Source organism: Myxocyprinus asiaticus, chromosome 24 (assembly GCF_019703515.2).
Source record: "Myxocyprinus asiaticus isolate MX2 ecotype Aquarium Trade chromosome 24, UBuf_Myxa_2, whole genome shotgun sequence".
NCBI classification, from domain to species: Eukaryota; Metazoa; Chordata; class Actinopteri; order Cypriniformes; family Catostomidae; genus Myxocyprinus; species Myxocyprinus asiaticus.
The window spans coordinates 10,874,103-10,896,634 of NC_059367.1; the positions used below are offsets into that span (position 1 = coordinate 10,874,103).

Consider the following 22,532-nt stretch of genomic DNA (forward strand, 5'->3'; position numbering starts at 1 on the left):
TCAAACAGCAGTTAATGAGATGTCTCACATATTTGTGTCCTCAGGCCCTTTGAGACACACAGCAGCTGCTCCCTGCTGCTTTCTGAAGACACTCCACATGTGTGTGTGTGCATGCGTGCATGTGCGTGCGTGCGTGTGTGTGTGTGTGTGTGTGTGTGTGTGTGTGAGAGAGAGAGAGAGAGAGAGAGAGAAGGTGAACATGTGGTTGATTGTTTTTCCAGTTTGAGTCTTCATGTCTCCACAAAATGAATTAATTTACAGATAATTTACTCACCCTTATGCTGTCTCAAACTCTTATGACTTTCTTTCTTCTGTGGAACACAAATTAAGATTTTTTGAAGGATATATGATGAGTTTTTTCCATAAATGCAAGCCAGTGGGGTCCACAACTTTCAAGCTTCAAAAAGGACATAAAGGCATCATAAAGGTAATCCATACGACTCAAGTGGTTTAATCCATGTGTTCTGAAGCGATAGGATTGCTTTAGATCAGAAACAGACCAAAATGGAACTTCTTTTTTTACTGTAAATCTTGACATCTGCAATATATAGCACAAGTCGTATGGATTACTTTTATGATAATTTGTGCTTTTGCATTTTTTTTAAGCTTTAAAGCTCCAGTCACAATTTACTGTAATTGCATTGAAAAGAATGACCAGCACATTTTAAAAAAATGTGTCCTTTTGTACACGTTCTGTGGAAGAAAGAACGTCATATGGGTTTGAACAACACAAAGGTGAGTAAATAATTACAGAATTTCCATTTTTGGCTGAACTATTCCTTTAAAACTTTCTCTTTCCCCCTTTTCTTGTACGAAATAATGACATAGCCTCCCAAACAGCAATTTTCTGTCAGCTGTGTTTGTGGGACTGACATCGCTGCTATCGACCCATCACAAGGCTGCTGCTGTTACCTTGTAGCCATTAGCAACCACCACCTAGAGAACGGCCTTTCAACCGCCCGCCCAGCCAATTGCTTTCACATGAGTGTGTGTGCACGCATGCGAATGAGCAGGTGTTTGCTGTGTGTGTCCATGCATTTTAGAATGTGTGTGTGGCAGTTGGGGCTGCAGCATTGCGGCTATGTGTGTGTGTTTACTTCTTGTTTCTTTTGTGCATGCAATGTTTTTTCATTTTTCAATTTTCCATAGACGATGAAGCAGAACGAGCATTTAGACACATACATAGATGGCATAAATTTCTGATTGCATTCAACAGGAGCATGCTGCAAGTGATCAGCAGGAAAAATAATCAATGCAGCTTTGATTAGAAAGGCCTCCTGCCTTTGTGCTGAACGGCATCCACCCGCCCACTGATTATGTATATCCTGTAATCAATATATACAATTTATACTATATACTGTACAATATATACTATTACCGTCCACAGCACCATTACACAGCAGTGGATAATAAGATCCGCCAAAATCTCCATCACAATTTGCATGACAATACTAATGACTGGGCAATAAAAAAATGAGACATCACAACTGTTTGTAATTTTTAAGTGGACAGAACCAAGTTTGGAGTCCAGTATTTGAAGGGAAAGTTCAGCCAGAAATGAAAATTCTGTTATAATTTACTCACCCTCATGAGGTCCCAAACCCATTTGACTTACTGTGTTCTGTGGAACACAAGCAAAGACGTTTGCAAAATTAAAGCTTCATTCACCATTCCCTTACATTGTATGGAAAGAAAGATGAAAGTTTATTGTGACGGAGGCTAACATAGATGTTGACTGTTCGCACCAAATGTGTTTTTGCGTCCATCTGTGTAGTTTTTCAATTGTTTTTCTAAGTAAATGTGCAAGACAGACTTGTTTGACCGTTGCAGCATGTCTTGCTGATTTTTCAGCTTCTCCCGCAGGATCGGCACATTTTTTTTAGACCTCAGTCAACTTTTAAAAACAAATTTTCAGACATCTCTGTTCTATTATATTTGTTGTGCCATGTCTGGCTTTTTTATGCAAGAATACATTCAGTTGCTCTTTCATAGCTCAGAAGATTTAAATAAAATAACTGAGAGCTCCATTAATCATCTTCTCAGATGCTTCTAAAAATGTCTTAAAAACTCCTTAATAGAACTAAAAATAGCCTCTAGATTTTCACAAGAAAATGTGAGTGATGCTTGCCTGTGCAAAACTCGGTGCCATGATCGATGCTAGGGTGTTGTGGATGGTTGAAAAGGCATTTCAATGGTAATAAACTTAATAAAGTGTTCTGAGTGTTTTTGATGTCCTGGGTGGTTGCTTACTGGACCAAGCCAAAAGTCCTTCCCCAAATCTATGATAGATAGATCATAGATTTTTTTTTTTTTTTGCCTGTTTTATTCTCCTTAGCAAGCACCACATACAAATGAGACATTATTGTTGATTTACAGTACAAGCATAGAGCAATACAGTTATATGGGATAGTAAAATGCTATACAATAACAGCAAAATAATGTGGATAGCATAGTGTAGATAATTTGGTCTTGGAAGAATTTGATTAGAAAGATACAGTATAAAACTAAAATATACTGTATATATATATATATATTAAGTAAAAAAAATGTAATCTGAATACAGACTTGCAAATCTGAGCACAGTTTGAGCCATTGGTGAGATCTTCTGAAACTCTAAGCTCTGAAACTCTGTGGATAAAGCCTGTCATGCATGTGTTTCTTTCAGTGTACTAGGCCTATCCATTAATTGCTCATGTTTTTCACACTGGTAATTACCAGAAGGCCCTTGTCTACTGTTACCATGGAGACCTGGTCATGTGACAAATTTGAAGGGTGTGAACTGCATGAGGAGGACCTGTGGGACATTTGTGTGTGTGCATCTGAATATTTATGCTCCCCTGTAAAAGCTCTCAGAGTGATGATGGGTGGAGTAACCTCTAGAGAGACACCCCCACCCCCTCTTCTCAGCCCCGCCCCTTATCAGCCCTGCCCTCACCATGTCTCATAGCATGATGAATGAAACAGTGATGTTAAGCCTGGCCTCTCTATATCTCATCATATATTCATGAACACACTCAAAACATCACTGGCTTACTAAAATCATCACCAATTATCCTGATTGGACCCTTAATATATGCAATGAACTTTAAGAAAATGCATAAGTGTAACTTGAAGAGTTATTCAAGCACTTGAATTGGTCATCAGGAATGATTATTTATCAAAACAATCAAAGATTATTTGAAATGATCTGTGCATAACCTAATTAATGTTTATTAGTTTCGTCTGTACCACCCCCAAACCCCCAAACTTTCCTCACCACTTTTTAAAACAAAGTGACTCCCATGAAATTGGGGTGTTTAGATCTTTACCTGTCCACTTCAAAACAAGGTCATCTTTACAGGTTACCAGTAGGGTTGCCACCCTTCCAGGATTTTCCAGGATCGTCCCAGGTTTTTTGGCCATGAAAAAATTAAAATCTATTCCGGGACACAAAAATGTCTTGAAATTTCAATATTTTTCCTGACGTGTTTACACATATGAACCCTTGTTTATAAGCACACTATGCAAGGAGAATAAAATGTGTTCTTATGTGAACCATAAAGAAGTGTGATTAATTTTAGTGAGCTGATTTTTATGGGATGATTAAGATTGAGATTTTTCACTTTTGTGTGAACTATTGTTTAAAGTTTAGTCTACTTACTACAATGCTATAATGTTCTGGAGAACATGTTCAAAAAAAGGAAAGTCCTTCCTTTTACTGTAAGATTTCTTAGGTTCATAATGCCCAACACTCCAATAAATAAATAAATAAATAAAATAATTAAGATTTACACATATCAATTTCAAAACAAATTTTAATTTTTTTTACTTAATTTTGTTAAATATTACTCAATTCAATTTAATGGAAATTTTCCAAAATCTTGTAAATCTTAAAAACAAATTTTTTGAGTAAATGTTTACATTTATAATGTGTACATTTATTTGATTTCCTTTGGTTTAAATGTAAAAATATTTTTTAACTTTATAAATAATTTACATACATACATATTTATACATTTTAAAACATTTAAATGTTCAGTGTTAACTATAAACTCAAGAAAACTGCTTAGGGCTATAATAAGTAAATAATATGTTAAACCTGTACAAATAAATAAAAAAATGTAAAAAAAAAAAAAAAAAATACACTACCTTTTTTTCTTTTTTTTTACATATTTCAATTGCATTACAAAATTCCATAAAATTTTATTCAGTAATCTTTAACAAAATAAAATTATAAAAAAACTAAATATTTTAAGTTTTATTTAATTATGTTCAAATTTACGAATTTTGTTATGGAACTGAAATACATATCTTAAAAATAGGCTATATATACAGGTGCATCTCAATAAATTAGAATGTCGTGGAAAAGTTCATTTATTTCAGTAATTCAACTCAAATTGTGAAACTCGTGTATTAAATAAATTCAGTGCACACAGACTGAAGTAGTTTAAGTCTTTGGTTCTTTTAATTGTGATGATTTTGGCTCACATTTAACAAAAACCCACCAATTCACTATCTCAAAAAATTAGAATATGGTGACATGCCAATCAGCTAATCAACTCAAAACACCTGCAAAGGTTTCCTGAGCCTTCAAAATGGTCTCTCAGTTTGGTTCACTAGGCTACACAATCATGGGGAAGACTGCTGATCTGACAGTTGTCCAGAAGACAATCATTGACACCCTTCACAAGAAGTTTAAGCCACAAACATTCATTGCCAAAGAAGCTGGCTGTTCACTGCTGTATCCAAGCATGTTAACAGAAAGTTGAGTGGAAGGAAAAAGTGTGGAAGAGAAAGATGCACAACCAACCGAGAGAACCGCAGCCTTATGATTGTCAAGCAAAATCGATTCAAGAATTTGGGTGAACTTCACAAGGAATGGACTGAGGCTGGGGTCAAGGCATCAAGAGCCACCACACACAGACGTGTCAAGGAATTTGGCTACAGTTGTCGTATTCCTCTTGTTAAGCCACTCCTGAACCACAGACAACGTCAGAGGCGTCTTATCTGGGCTAAGGAGAAGAAGAACTGGACTGTTGCCCAGTGGTCCAAAGTCCTCTTTTCAGATGAGAGCAAGTTTTGTATTTCATTTGGAAACCAAGGTCCTAGAGTCTGGAGGAAGGGTGGAGAAGCTCATAGCCCAAGCTGCTTGAAGTTCAGTGTTAAGTTTCCACAGTCTGTGATGATTTGGGGTGCAGTGTCATCTGCTGGTGTTGGTCCATTGTGTTTTTTGAAAACCAAAGTCACTGCACCCGTTTACCAAGAAATTTTGGAGCACTTCATGCTTCCTTCTGCTGACCAGCTTTTTAAAGATGCTGATTTCATTTTCCAGCAGGATTTGGCACCTGCCCACACTGCCAAAAGCACCAAAAGTTGGTTAAATGACCATGGTGTTGGTGTGCTTGACTGGCCAGCAAACTCACCAGACCTGAACCCCATAGAGAATCTATGGGGTATTGTCAAGAGGAAAATGAGAAACAAGAGACCAAAAAATGCAGATGAGCTGAAGGCCACTGTCAAAGAAACCTGGGCTTCCATACCACCTCAGCAGTGCCACAAACTGATCATCTCCATGCCACGCCGAATTGAGGCAGTAATTAAAGCAAAAGGAGCCCCTACCAAGTATTGAGTACATATACGGTAAATGAACATACTTTCCAGAAGGCCAACAATTCACTAAAAATGTTTTTTTTTTATTGGTCTTATGACGTATTCTAATTTTTTGAGATAGTGAATTGGTGGGTTTTTGTTAAATGTGAGCCAAAATCATCACAATTAAAAGAACCAAAGACTTAAACTACTTCAGTCTGTGTGCACTGAATTTATTTAATACACGAGTTTCACAATTTGAGTTGAATTACTGAAATAAATGAACTTTTGCATGACATTCTAATTTATTGAGATGCACCTGTGTATATATATATATATATATATACACACTACCGGTCAAAAGTTTTGAAACACTTGACTCAAATGTTTCTCATGATCTTAAAAATCTTTTGATCTGAAGGCGTATGCTTAAATGTTTGAAATTAGTTTTGTAGACAAAAATATAATTGTGCCACCACATTAATTTATTTCATTATAAAACAAAAATTTTATATATATAAAAAAAAAAAAACAATTTTAAATTGATGACCAAATTATAAAGAAAAGCAGCCAATAAGTGCCCAACATAGATGGGAACTCCTTCAATACTGTTTAAAAAGCATCCCAGGGTGATACCTCAAGAAGTTGGTTGAGAAAATGTCAAGAGTACATGACTGCAAATTCTAGACAAAGGGTGACTACTTTGAAGATGCTAAAATATAACACAGTTTTGATTTATTTTGGATTTTGTTTAGTCACAACATAATTCCCATAGTTCCATTTATGTTATTCCATAGTTTTAATGACTTTACTATTATTCTAAAATGTGAAAAAAAAAAAAAAAATTATAATAAAGAATAAGTGTGTTTTAAAACTTTTGACCAGTAGTGTGTATATATATATAGAGAGAGAGAGAGAGAGAGAGAGAGAGAGAGAGAGAGAGAGAGAGTGTATTGATGTTATTGTTTGATTGAATTATATACTTTATATGCAATAATTTCCATATCAGACAAGGAGTAAACAATCATAAATATGTTTTATTTCTTGTATGATGTCCAGCAATATATTTATCGGTCATTGATCAGGTGTCCAGGAATTTTACATGGCCAAGGTGGCAACCCTAGTAACCAGGATGATGCATTGAACACTTTTGAGAAAGAATTTTGCCAGGTTAGCAGGATTAAATCTTAGAAAGTTACTCAGACTTTCATTTGAGACACTAAGTAGCAAGTAAACTAGGTAATCATAAGCAGAACTGTTGTGCTTTGTTTTCTGAGATGTTTGTAAAATAATCGAAACACATTACTTTTATACCAGGAGAAAATCTGATCACAAGGTCCACACACATCTCTGCTATTTATTCTGAAAATTGTTTAGTTAGTTGTTTTAGACTATATGTTGTCCAGACAGCCTCCTTCTGTCTAAACGGGGGTTCTTAGCTGCAGTGTGGACCAGACTTTATGCCGATAGTGGAAAGTTTTGATATTCTAGACTTCACATAAACAAATAAACAGGTTGATGTTTAAATTGATGAGAAGCAAAGATTACCTGTAACTCAGTCACCCTCAGAACACTGATCATCAGGCAAGAAACATTAACAGAGACAAACTCAGGCCCCCTTAATGTATAACAGAGAAGCACAGAGAAATGAAAAGAGAGAGATATGGAATGACATGGGCTCCAATTTGCAACTATTTTTAATTGAATTGCGCAGTGAATGGAGAAAAATCACACTGGACTGCTCATTTAACAGCGCCTACACAAACAACCTTTTGAAAATTCTATTTATAAATGTCATAACCTACAGCTATCTGTACTACAGGTGTTCATCAAGAGCTCACATGCATTTTTACCAGAACCATCTTTCAACCAGCTGTAAACACACAGAGGAGCAGTTGGTAATCTTTCAGCAAAGAGCAATGCAAGACTCTATCAGAATGAATAAAGAGGACTATGGTCTATTGCTGTGGAATCGTTTATTTCAAATTTACCAGCCTCTAAACAGCACAAATAGGTGGTTCTTGACCAGAATAAGCTTTTGGACCAGACTTTATGCTTATAGTCAAATGGTTGGCTAGCCTACTCTCTTCATGGAAAAACAACCAACAAACAGCCAATACCATTTGAAAAGAAAATAGTCACAAATGTTGCTTTTCTTTTATTTTTTTTATTCAGATGAAACTTTAAAACCCCTCATGATTTCAGCAATGTGTGATGTGACTTTAGAGAATAAAAGCACTGATTGGTTCTTGCCCCACAACAATGGTATAATGTTAATGTCATGACCTTAGCTATTGATCGCTCTGCTTGTAATGCCAACTACAGACACACACACACACACACACACACTTGTTAAAGTCCTTACCCTCTGGAGTGATTTCAAATAAGCGGAGACCACAATCCCCCCTCTCCGCCCCCTTACTGGCTGGGCCCAGATGGAGATTGTCCACTGTCTGAACAGGAATAAATTTGGCTTATAAATCGGTAGGTTGGGTGTCGTGTGTATGTATGGGCGTGCTCGGAATGGGGGCTGAGAGATAGTAAAACCACAGTTGTGTGTGTGTGTGTGTGTGTTTTAGTTTATCCGGTGAGCTGTCTATCACAGAGATTCAATTATTTTTGTAATGTCCCTACTGGGCTGAGTGTAACTGGGAAGTCCTTGAGGCAATTTGAGGTTTAGATCAATGGGACAAAAAGAGATATTTAAACAGAAAAGAAAGAGGCACGGAGAAAACAAAAGTTCTTATTTATGTGAAGAACAGAAATTAATGCCAGAAATAAATGCTTCTTTTTGATACAAAAGTTTGATCAAACAGTCTGACCCAAATATCATAGGAAGACCAAAGTCATCTAACAAATCCCTAACCCTCCTGCCTGTATTCAAAACAGAAATTGACATTGTATCAACTAGATTTTTACATTTTCTGAAAAAATAAAAATAAAAAATGTCTCTATGATATTCTGGTCCCTACATATGACTTGGGCCCCTCCTTCAATGTAAGTCTATGGGATTTTTTCACCCAATTTATTGTCTACCAGGTGAAAATTAAAAGTCTGATTGCTTAGAAAACTATTAGTACAACTTTCCTCAACAAATCAAGTGACTTGAGGTTTCATTAATGTCTGTAGATGAAATGGTGTTGGATGAGTTATGTGCTGTTTAGTATTGGGTGAAACATATGATCATTATGAGCAATAATAATAAGCAAGTGCCACTAATTAGCACTAATGTAATTTTCTGCTTTAGTTTGAAACAAATAGCAGAAGGTTTGAAACAGAGATGAGTGAATTCAATTATCTCTTCTATATGGTCCATAAGTTCACCTCCATCAATAAGAGCAGTCAACAGGGATTCATCTCAGATGTGGGCGGCACGCTTCCCATCAACATGAGTTACATGCAATCATGATGTGAACCCCACCGTCTCTACAGCATATTATTGAAAGTTTAGAAGGTCAGCTCAGCTGAGTGTGTAAGTGTGTGTACATGGGTGTAGGTGAAAATGAGAGATAAGGGAGGAAATAAACATATCATTGCAAACAATGGTCCTGTGAAAAAGAGAGAAAAAGAGAGAGAGGCCTTGCTCATTGTTCAGTGCACTTCTAAAGACTGGGCATACAACAAAACACACAAACACACACACACACACACACATATGAAAGTCAGAAACTGTGAAAGGGCACAGACTGAGTTCAGCCACTGGGCTCAAAATATTATAACCATTTCATCTACATATACAGTATATCAATATATTCCCCCTTTCCACTATTCCCCTCTTTCTTTCATGCATCCTCCTCTCCCTTTCAAACTTTTACATAAACACTATTTACATATAAAAAGGTTCCTTAAATAATAAACTGTCATGTGCTGCAGGCCTTAATTCTTTCAGAGGAAACCCAAGCTCATCCTGCATGATCTGCGATGCTTCTGCAATACACTGCAAGCATCTCTCTATAATGAGAACCAATGTGAAATAATAGCCTATAAGACTTATTGATGGAGTTCAAGCATATTGCTTATTGCATACTATAACTGTATAATGTGGTATCCTGTTTTCTGTCTGTCTGTCTGTCTCTCTGTCTATCTATCTATCTATCTATCTATCTATCTATCAGGCATGGGATCGATGGTGTATTCATGTATTGATAATCGGAAGATTTCCCAGATGATTGTTGATATACGTCGGGATTGTTTTCAGACATAAATAGGACTGCTTGTTGCACAATAGTCTTTGTCTTTTCAAACATATTTCTCAACAAAACTTTGGTAAAGTGTGAGCGGCAGGGTTAATTAAAGCAGATCGCACAGCGGATGCATCCGGTGGATGACGTGGCACATTTTAAAATTTGAAATTTGTTATTTTCTATGAAGGTACGTATGCACACACCACGGGCTCGCCATCTCCGGAGGCAGTTAAAAATTCTTCAGCGCCACGGTGCTCAACTGGCATAGTTTTCCATTAAATTCAACCCGAAAGGACAGATAATTTACTTTAGTCATTACTGGATGATATATTGTGTATAAGTATTTTTCTTAGAGCCTACGCAATGTATTTTCAGTTACAAGCATGTATTTTTGCGGTTTGATAGCTTGAATTAAAAAAGACCTATTCAATGCTACTACATACAGGAAAATTGCAATAAACGCCAGCATTTCTAATCGTTTAGTTTGCACAGTTATACCGGTTTCATACACTAACATGCCACTAACAAGTCATCAACGTCACTTTGCTAATTCACAAAGCAGTACAAAAACCTTTGTATATTTGGACTGCCATCAGCTCGTAATGTGTGTGTGATACCTGTGCCTCTTCCATGCTGCGACAGGCTTCAGTAAATTTTATGCCGCCCCCTTGTGGTCTTCCAAAGCTATTATGCCAGACTAGATTGAATGGAATGCAACTGTCAGTTAATTGAAAGCATATTAATTTAATTTGTAATGTCGCCTGATGTTAATACTGTATATCGATGCCTCAAAAATTTATTGACAAAATAACTTGCTGATCAATAATCGATATCGATATTTTATGACATTCCTACTATCTATCTATGTAAGCTGCATTACCATGCAACTGACATCTCAATAGTGTGGCTTATGGGGGATGAGCAATGGTAACATAGGTAAGACAGACTCTGCTTTACAAAAAATATGGACAGAGAAGATCTTAATCAATATTATTAAACTACAGCTCCAAGCAATCAGTACGTAGCTAAAAAAACAAACAAAAAACATTTTAAGGCAGATAATGATAATAGCATACAGTATGTAAACAAAAACTACATTTCACCCACAACTGACGAAAAGTAATAGCAAACAGTTTCTCAATTAGCAGTAAAAATGTAATACAACTCCCAATGGATTTCTAGACTTCTCCCTTGAAACAGGATTATAAATAAAAAAATGAAATACATTGTTTTGGTTGCAAGTTGCTTTGAGAGTGTGACCTCCTGTTGCTAAACAATTTTCTTAATGTCACACAAACTGAATCACTGAGCAGATTACTTTCCTTTGGGTCTCGTATTTCCCTGACACATGCGGCACTGTGGACGGTTCACAAGAGTTATCAGGAAGAAGCATTCTCTGCCCTTTCAAATCAAGTCTCTCAATGTTCTCCTCAGCTGGCATGATGCCCAGGCTTTTGCACTGAATTAACACCAGTTCGTTCTTACCAAATCCCAGACAACCCCTTCAAATAAAACCAAAAGTGAAGCCGTCAAGGGCCAACTTTAACGTAAGCTCTGGTCTCTACACTCTAGTGCCAAACATGGCTGACACTGTTTAGCAGTAATAAGGTGCATTACATTTCTGCATGTGCGGAGAGACCGGTGACTTGCTTAAAGCTCAACAAGTGTACCGTGTAAGGCACAGATACTAATTATACTGAAAATAATTGGCTAGGAGGTAGAAAGCATAATTTTACATGCATAATTAAGTTATTGCTACAGGTGACACTATCACTGAATGTAAAGATTAAATGCATTTGAGATATACACTGATGAGTCAAAACATTATGACCACTCACAGGTGAAGCGAATAACGTTGTCCATCTCCTAACAAGGCCACATGTCAAGGTGTGGGTTGATTAGATGGTAAGCAAACAATCAGTTCTCGTAGTCAACATGTTGAATGCAGGAGAAATGGGCAGGAGTAAAGACCAGAGCGAATTTGACAAGGGCCAAATTGTTATGGCCAGACAACTGTGTCAGAGCATCTCTGAAACAGCAAGCGATGAGTCCCATTTTCTTTTACATCATGTGAAGAGCTTGGATGTTTACCTGGGGAAGTGATGGCACCAGGATGCACTGTGGGAAGACGACAAGCCGGTGGAGGGAGTGTGATGCTCTTCACCGGTTCTGTTGGGAAACCTTGGGTCTGGTCATTCATATGGATGTCAATTTGACACGTGCCACCTACCTAAACATCCCTTCATGGCAATGGTATTCTCTAATGGCAGTGGCCTCTTTCAGCAGGAAAATGTGTCCTGCCATACTGCACATATTGTTCAGGAATGGTTTGAGGAACATGATGAAGAGTTCAAAGTGTTGCCCTGGCCTCCAAATTCCCCAGATCTCAATCCGATTGAGCATCTGTGGGATGTGCTGGACCAACAAATCTAATGTCTTGGTGCCAGATACCACAGGACACCTTCAGGGGTCTTGTAGAGTCCATGCCTCGGCGGGTCTGCACTGTTTTGGTGGCACATGGAGGACCAACAGCATATTAGGCAGGTGGTCATAATGTTTTGGCTCATCAGTGTATAATTAACTAGAGTTTTTTCTGGAGAAAATGTGAGTGGTGCTTGACTGTGCAAAAGTTGCTGCCATGAAGCAAGGGTGTTTTGGGTGGATGCTAGGGAATTTCAAGGTGGTTGCTAGGGTGTTCTGGGTGGTTGCTTACTGACCCAAGTGTTTATGATATTCTGGTCCTTGCCATGGGATATGGTCTATAAATCTATGATGATTTTGCCACCAGTTTTATTGTCTGCCTGGCAAACGTCATATATCCATGTAACAGCACATCTCTCCTTAACAAGACATAGCACAAATGGTGCAAGATGAGTTACACACCAAAATGTTTATTTATAGGGCATGGGGTCTGTTCAGATCCCTAACCCTAAGTGTAAGCTATGGTAACAGGGATGGTGGCCTTAGTCCTTAGTCCAATCAGCATGACAACACAGCAAAGACAAACTGTTTTCAAGTTCACATATAGCAGTTGGAAGCTAGAAAGAAAGAGAGTGACAGTGATGGCTAATTTTACAAAAGCTCTTTGCTTTGACTGGAATTTGCATAACTGCAGCACTTATCATGCCATCAAATGGAGAGTGAATATTTTTGCCCAGAAAGGACTGTCGGCATGGCAACAGAGACAAGAGTTCAGCAGGGACGTAATCAGCCCTTGGTGCGGGAGGTGGGGAAAGGGGCGGGGATCGCAAGATTACTTGTTAATGGACACGTGAAACAAGACTCTGAGGTGTGACATTGCGATGACAACGGTGATTACAAGATAATGAAAGCCAAAACAAAGGAAAAAAACAGTTTTATATACTAAATTGTTATAAATTCGAACTGAGTTGAGTTGAATTACACTTTTATAGTACTTCGGGATGTGTATGGTGTACCTGGTTCAGCTCGGCGGAAATGGCCTGCTATATACCTCACTGACCATTTGATGACCCCAATACATTTAGCTAATCTCATTTCATATTACATAGTCTGGACCCATATGTGTGTGTATGTGTGTGTGTGTGTGTGTGTGTGTGTGTGTGTGCGGGTTTGGGTGGTTTACGAGGAAATTTTTTTAGGTTACAAACTGGTAATTACAAGGGTATAATGCTATAAATGTAGTTTATGAGGACATTTCTAGAGTCCCCATAATTCAAATCGCTTAAAAAACATACTAAATTATGTTTTTTTGAAAATGAAAAAAATGCAGAATGTTTTTTGTGAGGGTTAGGTTTATGGGTAGGGTTAGGGTTAGGGGATAGAATCTGTAGTTCGTACAGTACAAAAATAATTATGTCTATGGAAAATCCTCATAAGGATAGCCGCACCAACATGTGTGTGTGTGTGTGTGTGTGTGTGTGTGTATGTGTGTGTGTGTTTCACTCTATTCTAGAATTTTGTATTTTAATCTACTAATGTAAAGTTAACTGGTCTTGTGCACCAATGTAGGAGACACATTAATGCTAATAATAACTCTAGGAGACATTTATATGGAATAAGGGGCTCTTTTGAGTGCAAAATATGATAGAATAAGACTATCTCTATTTTAGCAAAAGTGCTGGGCAGTGGCTGTTACCCATATTTCAGCCAGAGTTCTTACTGAGATCGAATAAACATAGTTTATAGCAGACCCATAAAGCTCAGTTTACTGTCTAAATACAGCAGTATGCAGTGGGTTGAGTCTGCGAGTCATCTATCCAGACCGTGAATCAAAGAGCAGAATCTGGGTCTCTGTATCAGTACACCCTGCCTACATAACTGACATCTTCAGAGACCAAAACACCCCTTAAAAAAGCCCTTAAAAGCCACACAAACAACACAGCACCCACCAAGGTAAACAACATCAAGTAGAGTACTGCATTGCTCAATAAATTCATTGCTGGTTGTTTCAAGATGTGTAATCTCTCTTTAAGAGTTGTATTTTAAAGCATATGCAGATTTTTTGTGTTCTGTATGTTATGTTAGGAAAAAAAAGCTACATTGACTCACAATGGAAAGGAAATCACAATATTTCCAAGTGAAAAATATATCCAGCAGGGCTTGATTTAATCAGTTAGGATTTGATTTGATATGATTTGATTTTATATATGATATTATTAGTTAAAATGATTCTTCTCTGCCCATGTGGCTTTGGTTACATCACAATAAAAGTTGTTTCAAAGATGGAGAAATTTTGAATGAAAGATATTTTTATCTGTCATAATTTTTTCTAGAATAACTTTTTATTTTCTTGCCAACTAAGGAGACCCAGATGCACAAATTCTTACAGTGTCTGACTCAAAAGATAAAGAAGTGTGTGTGCGTGCATGCACAACATGAATTACGTTACAATTAAAAAATATTTATAATAATTTTTACATAATTTAATATAATATAATTAATATATTATTAATTTAAAAACCTGTTCAACTCAAAATTATACATTCACTGAGCACTTTATTAGGAACACTATAGTCCTAATAAAAATCCCAACATGGTCTTCTGCTGTTGTAGCCCATCTGCCTCAAGATTCAACGTGTTATGCATTCTGAGGTGCTATTCTGCTCACTACAATTGTACAGAGTGGTTATCTGAGTTACTGTAGCCTTTTTGTCAGCTCGAACCAGTCTGGCCATTCTCCGTCGACCTCTCTCATCAACAAGGCGTTTCCCTCAGTTTGTTTGTCTGATTTTGGCACCATTCTGAGTAAACTCTTGAGACCGTTGTGCACGGAAATCCCAGGAGATTAGAAGTTACAGAAAGAGTCAATCCTGGCCGTCTGGCACCAACAATCATGCCACGGTCGAAATCACAGAGATCAAATTTTTTCCAACATCATCACACGGGAAGTCGGCATGCTGTTTCCGAAAGTTCCGGTACCCTAGGATTGGCAACAGTATGCCAACTCACTGACATGCCCTATCTCCCATCGGACATATTTGGAATGGCTTAACAACAATTACATTACTAAATAAATTATATTACTGTTATTATATTATGTCTCTCTTAACAACTGACTATCAACCGACAGCCTGAATGTCAATACAGTACAATACTGTACATTCTATATATATATAGATTGGGAGGGTAGAGTCACATGGGGTAAATTCCTCGTGGTCGCTATAATGTGGTTCGTTCTCGGTGGGGCGCGTGGTGAGTTGAGAGTGGTTGCCGCGGTGGATGGCATGAAGTCTGCACACGCGCTATGTCTCCGTTGCAACACGCTCAACAAGCCACGTGATAAGATGCGTGGGTTGACGGTCTCAGACGCGGAGGCAAATGGGATTCATCCTCAGCCACCCGGACTGAGGCGAATCACTACGGACCACAAGGGCTTAAAAGCACATTGGGAATTGGGCATTCCAAATTGGGAGAAAAAAAAAAAACTTTCCCTCGTGGCACGACTGTTAGCATGTTGCGTCAGTTGCATGGGAGACCACAGTTCAATCCCCATTCAAACAAGTTGGTAATCCCATTTGTATAAACAATCACGAGCGTGATAAGGAGATTGCATTTTTATCCATAACATTGCATTTTTCTCTACTAATGGTTAGGATTAGATTTGGGTTTTGGTTGGGGGTAAATTAAATAAAATAAGCATTTCTCTTCACTGTTTTACACCCTGTTCAGCTGAAAACAATTATTTTTACAACTGGCTTCTGGTAACCTCTCCTGGATATAAATGGATGTCACACTTGTTTATATTCTCTGAAATACATACTGCTTTAGCCTCTGGGGGCAGTGTTTTGAAATTCGGTCAACGTATACCGATTTCGGCGAAAGAAAAATCGGCACACACTTGCCGAATTTTATGTGAGATCAGGCTGTTTTTCTCCCATTCTGATGGTTGATTTGAATATTAACTGAAGCTCCTGACCGTATCTGCATGATTTTATGCATTACACTGCTCCCACACGATTGGCTGATTAGATAATAAGTAGATGTAAAGGTGTTCCTAATAAAGTGCTCAGTGAGTGTATATGAAAACTGATCCCAACCCAGCCCAATAGGCTATAGTTTGTCATGTCCCATTGGGCACAGGTCAGCTAGAAAACCTCTACATCAAAGTGTAATTGTGCACTTTGGGTAATAAAGCCCCAATGATAAGCCAGTAATTGATTGTGAAAGTCAATCATAATACCTGCATATTCAACCGTAGTCTGAGACATTCTGTTGGTACATGGTACATAGGAAGGTTAATGGTATGGAACGTAACACTTCTGTCCATCTGAACAAACAATTTACAGCCACATTGCTGTGTGAAATCCTTCATCTCTTGCTATCTAACAAAAGACACAAAAGTCATGGACAGCAAGTATTGGAAGCTGAATGTAAATAAAGAGTGCTTGATAAAAAGAGAAGAAATATAGGGTCAGGTAATGACAGGAAGTGGGTTGCCTTTTTTATTTTTTAGGGTACACAGACTGTCAATCAATTACAAGGCCACTCGCACAATATGTGAAACTGCTGTTACCAAGCAACGCAACTGAGTGCCTGGATACTTACAGTAGCTCCCCATCCATCAGCCAATCAGCAAACATCTGCAGTCTCGGCGGACCCACTGACCTTTTATACCGCCTCTGCTGCATTGCTACAGTACCTAAACATCTGCACATGACATCACTACCTGCATTGAATGTTCATCTAACATGTATCCATCTAAATATTCAATCTCCTGTTTATCCATTCATCAATCTTCACATCCACCTCTCCATCAAATCTACAATCAAAACACAAGAGCATCCCTACAGATTAGAAAACAAATTAACATTATTGTTTTTCTTTGTGGTGGAACTCATTAACCATGAAAGTGAGAATAATTGCTTTTTCTTACAACATAATGAAAAGAGTCTTATAAAAAAATCCATCAACAAACAAATGCATATGTTTTGCAAAGCCAAGACTAATCAAACAATTGGCAAATGATCAGATTTTGGCCGTGAAATTGCACCCAAAAACTGTCATCATCTATCTCATGACTTTCCGACCCTGTATTATTTTCTTTCTTCTGTGAAACAAAAAAATTAGCTTTTTTGCATACAGAAAAGTAGATGGTGACTTATACTGCCAAGCCCAAAAAAAAAAAGAAAAGTAGTGCATAGGACTCCTGCATTACATTCCAAGTCTTCTAATATGAAATGACACTTGAGAGCTTCAGCAGAGGGGCAGATTATCAATGAACGACAACATAAATTACTGTTTGTTCCTCACACAAAGCTGTCATATGGTTTAAGAAGACTTGGAATATTACAAAATTCCTTTAACCCTTTAAGTTCTGAGAGTGTTTTTAAAGATTTCCTGTTTCAGTGGCATGCCCCAAATTAAAGACTTATAACTTGAAAAAAAAAAAAAAAAAAAAGTAGGGTCAAGTGTTTGGTATAATTTTAAGAAAAGTTTTCAAATTTTTTAATGATAAAGATTATGATAAATTCTGAGACTCCTTCTGAGACAGCCTAAGAAACTGTTGAAAAACATTTTTTTTCTTATTTTTCTGATTTTACATTAAATATCTCAGGGTGTAAATAAATTAGCTTTGAAAAACTGCTTTTGTTTTGTTCCAAATCATCACACCTGTGACTGAGTAAAATTTTGTGTTGATACAACAAAGTAATCAAAGGTTATAGCATTACAAAAAATAATTTATCCTTGCCAAAAATGTCTCTAAGTGTCCAAAAGCCTCTCCAAACAAATAGAACATAATAATTGTAAAGAAGAACTAATTATACAACAATGACTAAAGGTATGTTCTCTCATTAAAGCATGCAGGCATGAATAACGAGATCTCATTCAATTCTATTCTGTGTCATTTGAGCCATCATTGAGTCTGTGTCATGTACTTGGTGTCACCTCTTGTTTGCCATATGTAATTAGAGTGAACGATCCTCTCTGCCCATATTTGGATGACTTCCACCTCTGGTTTCAGCGATCTGAATCCTAATATGATTATTTAAGCATTCCATGAAGCTGGTCAACATACTACATAATTTCCAATGAAGTCATCTGATCCAGGAAAGCTAAAGTGTTTTTTAGCCAGATAGCACATTATGAGGTGTGTGCACATTGTGCTTTGTGTGAATTATATAATGATCTATGCATTTGATTACATTGTGTGTGGGCTCGTTTTAAAGGTAATCACCTCTTCTAAGTAATGATATGTGATTGCTTATGTTCTATTTCTTTTTTGTGAAGTTATAAGTGAAAATGCGGCATATAAGCAACACCTGTTTACATTTAACATGTATGTCAAAGACATATACTTAGCTTAGCTATTACTTGCAGTATTTTTATCAGTGAGTAGAACACATAGGTTTGTTGTATTCTAGTCTTTGAGAGCTTTCTAACAACATATGGCACATGGCTATTTGATCAGTTTGATGTTTTTACCATTACAATAAAATGTGCTGTGCAAAAATGTAATAAATGTTCAAAACAGAACACTTCTTATTTGTCTGAAAATTTTAAAGCACTTGTTCAGTTTTGGTCATAATGCCCACATGCATTGTAGAGTACAGCTTCTAAGCTTTAAAATGATACCTATTTTGTGTTGGTCAAGCAGCAGTCAACGTTATGTTGCCTTAAAAGCATTCTGAAACCAGCTTCCATAAAGGTTACTTTATACTAAAATGCTTTCTGTTAAGTCGACTAAGTTGACTTACATAGTTTCTTTTTCAAAAGGAAAGAAAAACCAAGTGAGTCTTTCAAAAGCAACCAATGCAAACATATGCTACAGGTTATTTCATCTTTCTGTCTCAAAAGATCCCCATCTTGCTTTGAGGAGCATTGTGTGAACTATTACACACAGGTAAAGGTCTTAAATACCTTCCTACCAACAAAAGAACTGAAACATGGCTGTCACAACCCATCTCTAATACTTTCACTCTGTCAGCCAAACTGACAGCCCTCTGATCCACAACTTTAGCAGAGTAAACTGTTAAACAGCCAGTGACAGCCTCTGTGATGTTAGAGCAAGCGTTTGATCCTGCAGGTAAAAAGGAATCGCAGCTCAGAGGGAGATCTTATTTTATCAGCAATCTGTAAAAGATCTGGAACATTAAAAGAGATGCTGGTTTAAACTTCAGACAGCCATTAGCACTAAGAAGGGCATCAATAATGCAGTGCATTAGACTAGTACAGCAGGTGTAATTTAGAGACCTTCCGCATTCTGCCGGGGTTTTATGAGGAGATATGACTACCCATGCAGCCCAGGGGTCATAAATGCTACGATAAGTGTTGTGTCAATATCCTGACCAGGGGACATTAATCTCAACCAAAGTGTCTTGGTTACAGTTCAGAGAAGGAAAATACACAACCACAGCCTATAATAAGAGAGAATTCCTAACTCGAAGTAGCAGTACAGTCAATAAGCACAGGAATATAAACAACTTTCTGAGCTTGTGGACTGGGTTGCCATATTTTTAGAAACATACAGTACTATGCATTAAAAGACAATATGAGATGAAATTTGAACGTACTGTATAGAAGGCGTGTGATTAAATGTACTTGGGTGAAACAGAATATTCAGCTGAAAATAATGTAGGGCTGGACTTGATTTTATCCATTAGGATTTGATTGGATTGTTAAAAGTGGGCTATGATTTAATTGGTTAATATTATTTTCCCCGCCTGCACGGCCTTGGTAATGTCATCAGAAAAGAAAAGATATTTCAGAGGAGGAGAGGGTTAATAGATTTTTTTTTTTTAATAATGTGTACTGATGAATTGTGCACAATATGACCAGAGAGATTTATTAAGTAAAGTAACTAGGGTCTATTTTGATTTCACGTTTTCTTCAATAAACTGTTGTAACTACCAATGGCACAGTTTAGTTACAAAATGCTATTCAAGAAAAACAGATACAGGCATACTAACCTCAAAACTAACACTGAAATTACATTCATAAAACATGTAAAATTTGTATAGGGTAAAGTCCTATTCTCTGATGGACCAGGGTCGAGATTGTGATAAAGTCTCCGCAAAGTTTTCTCGAGTTTTCTGGACTTGGCAGACTTAGCCTGTGGCTCCTGAGATATTTGCATCGCCAGTGTCTCACCCATGAAGCAGCTGCAGGCTCTTGATAAGGAGTGAAACCAACATTTCTCTTTGAAGACAGTAATAAAGTGAATAACAGGCACGCTCACGCAGGCCTGTCTGAGCTCTTTGTGTGACAGGCAGATAGGAGGAAACGCTGCTCACGGCAGTGTATTAAAAAGCATGAAATACCAACTTTCAAAAAACAAACTAATTTGCTTTTTCTGTCCATTTCTTTCTCACTATATCTCTTTGCTCACCTGACATATTAGTAACGCCCAACAAAACTGGCACAAACACTTCCTGTGTTCCCAAAATAACAAATGTCTGCTACTTATTGTATACTTGACACTTTTACTCAAATGTACATTAAAAGTTTAAATGCAACCCATTTTTAAACAGTATTTGCATCCATACTTCCTTATACAACATTCAAAAATACTTTACATCCTTTCCTTGATGAATTAGCCCAAAAGAAAATTGAATTCTTAGTGATTAACTTTCTGTCATCTCGCACGGACACGTTTGCCGCTGGAAGCTTCGGCTGAAGTTTAAGTGGTGAGAAACGTAAAATCCTCATTGGCACAAATCCAGCTGAGCCCTGACATGTACCATTCCATAAAAAGCACTCATTATCCAAAACAACTTACGTCATCATGAGGCGAGATGCGGGAAACGATAGAATGAGAGATGAACAAAAATTTGGCTAGCAAGAGAACTCAAAGTTTGACTTTCACAGGTGAACCAGTGTGGTGTACACAGTTTAAATTAAATATGCATCATTTAAACACAAGACATGTCATTCCCCAAACATTTATTATGAATTAAACAAGTGGGTTGGTCCAGTCTGATGATGAAATTATTTTAAAACATGTAAACACCTTGCACTACCGTGAGGAATAGGAATAAAGGAATCATTTTGGATTAGCTTGGTGTCCTTCAAAGAAACCAGTACCATGGTCAAAGACTATTTTAATTAGCACATGATCAAAATTACATTGTGGGGGAGCCACACATATACTGAATATTTATGTGAGTATCTTTGGCTAACAGAGAATAACATGTTGCATGCTAGCATTTCTTATGTTTAATTTGCAAGTTGGTTAACTATTATATGTGCATCTTCCAAAAATACTACAAGGTATAAAGTAAAATATATATTAGGTATAAAAATTATATATATATATATATATATATATATGGATCCCAGGAAGACTAGCGACCACTCTGTGGAAGCGAATGGGGTCCGAATAAAGAATAAATATAAGCAAAATTTCAACAGTCTGGCTTATAATGGGATCTAGAGTGTTTTAGTTGCCATACACAGAATCAAATATCAAATACAGCGAGTATTGACACTGACTACCACCCCTGGAGTCACGAGTTCGAATCCAGGGTGTGCTGAGTGACTCCAGCCAGGTCTCCTAAGCAACCAAATTGGCCTGGTTGCTAGGGAGGGTAAAGTCACATGGGGTAACCTCCTCGTGGTCGCAATTACTGGTTCTCGCTCTCAGTTTGGCGCATGGTAAGTTGTGTATGTGGAAAGTAGCGTGAGCCTCCACATGCTGGGAGTCTCCGCAGTGTCATGCACAACAAGCCATGTGCGCAGACTGACTGTCTCAGAAGCGGAGGCAACTGAGACTTGTCCTCCGCCACCCGGATTGAGGTAAGTAACCGCGCCACCACGAGGACCTACTAAGTAGTGGGAATTGGGCATTCCAAATTGGGGAGAAAAGGGGATAAAAAAATAAAATAAAATAAAATCTACCACAGAGTCAAGTGCAATATTTCTAACAATTACACACACACAAAAAAAGTTAAAAATATGACTTAACATGTCTGAATTAACCTGATTACATTAAGTTACACCAACAAAACAAATTGTTAAGTGTTACAACAGGCAGAAATAGCTTCTTAAAGGGATAGTTCACCCAAAAATGAAAATTCTCTCATCATTTACTCACCCTCATGCCATCCCAGATGTGTATGACTTTCTTTCTTCTGCAGAACACAAATGAAGGTTTTTAGAAGAATCTCAACTATGAAGGTCCATACAATGCAAGTAAATGGTGACCAGAACTATAAAAGCTCCAAAAAGGAGATAAAGTCAGCATAAAAGTAATCCATAAGACTCCAGTGTTTTAATCCATGTCCTCTGAAGTGATCCAGTTGGTTTTGGGTGAGAAAAGACCAAAACACATCTCCATTTTCACTGTACATCTTGTCATTGCAG

The 22,532-nt window shown here is 37.4% G+C and overlaps 1 protein-coding gene across 1 annotated transcript in view; it reads right to left on the reverse strand.

Annotated features, from left to right (window-relative positions):
- The window catches only part of xpr1a (xenotropic and polytropic retrovirus receptor 1a), a 97,165-nt gene that overhangs the window by 41,373 nt on the left and 33,260 nt on the right, over positions 1 to 22,532 (reverse strand). The window lies entirely within an intron of this gene.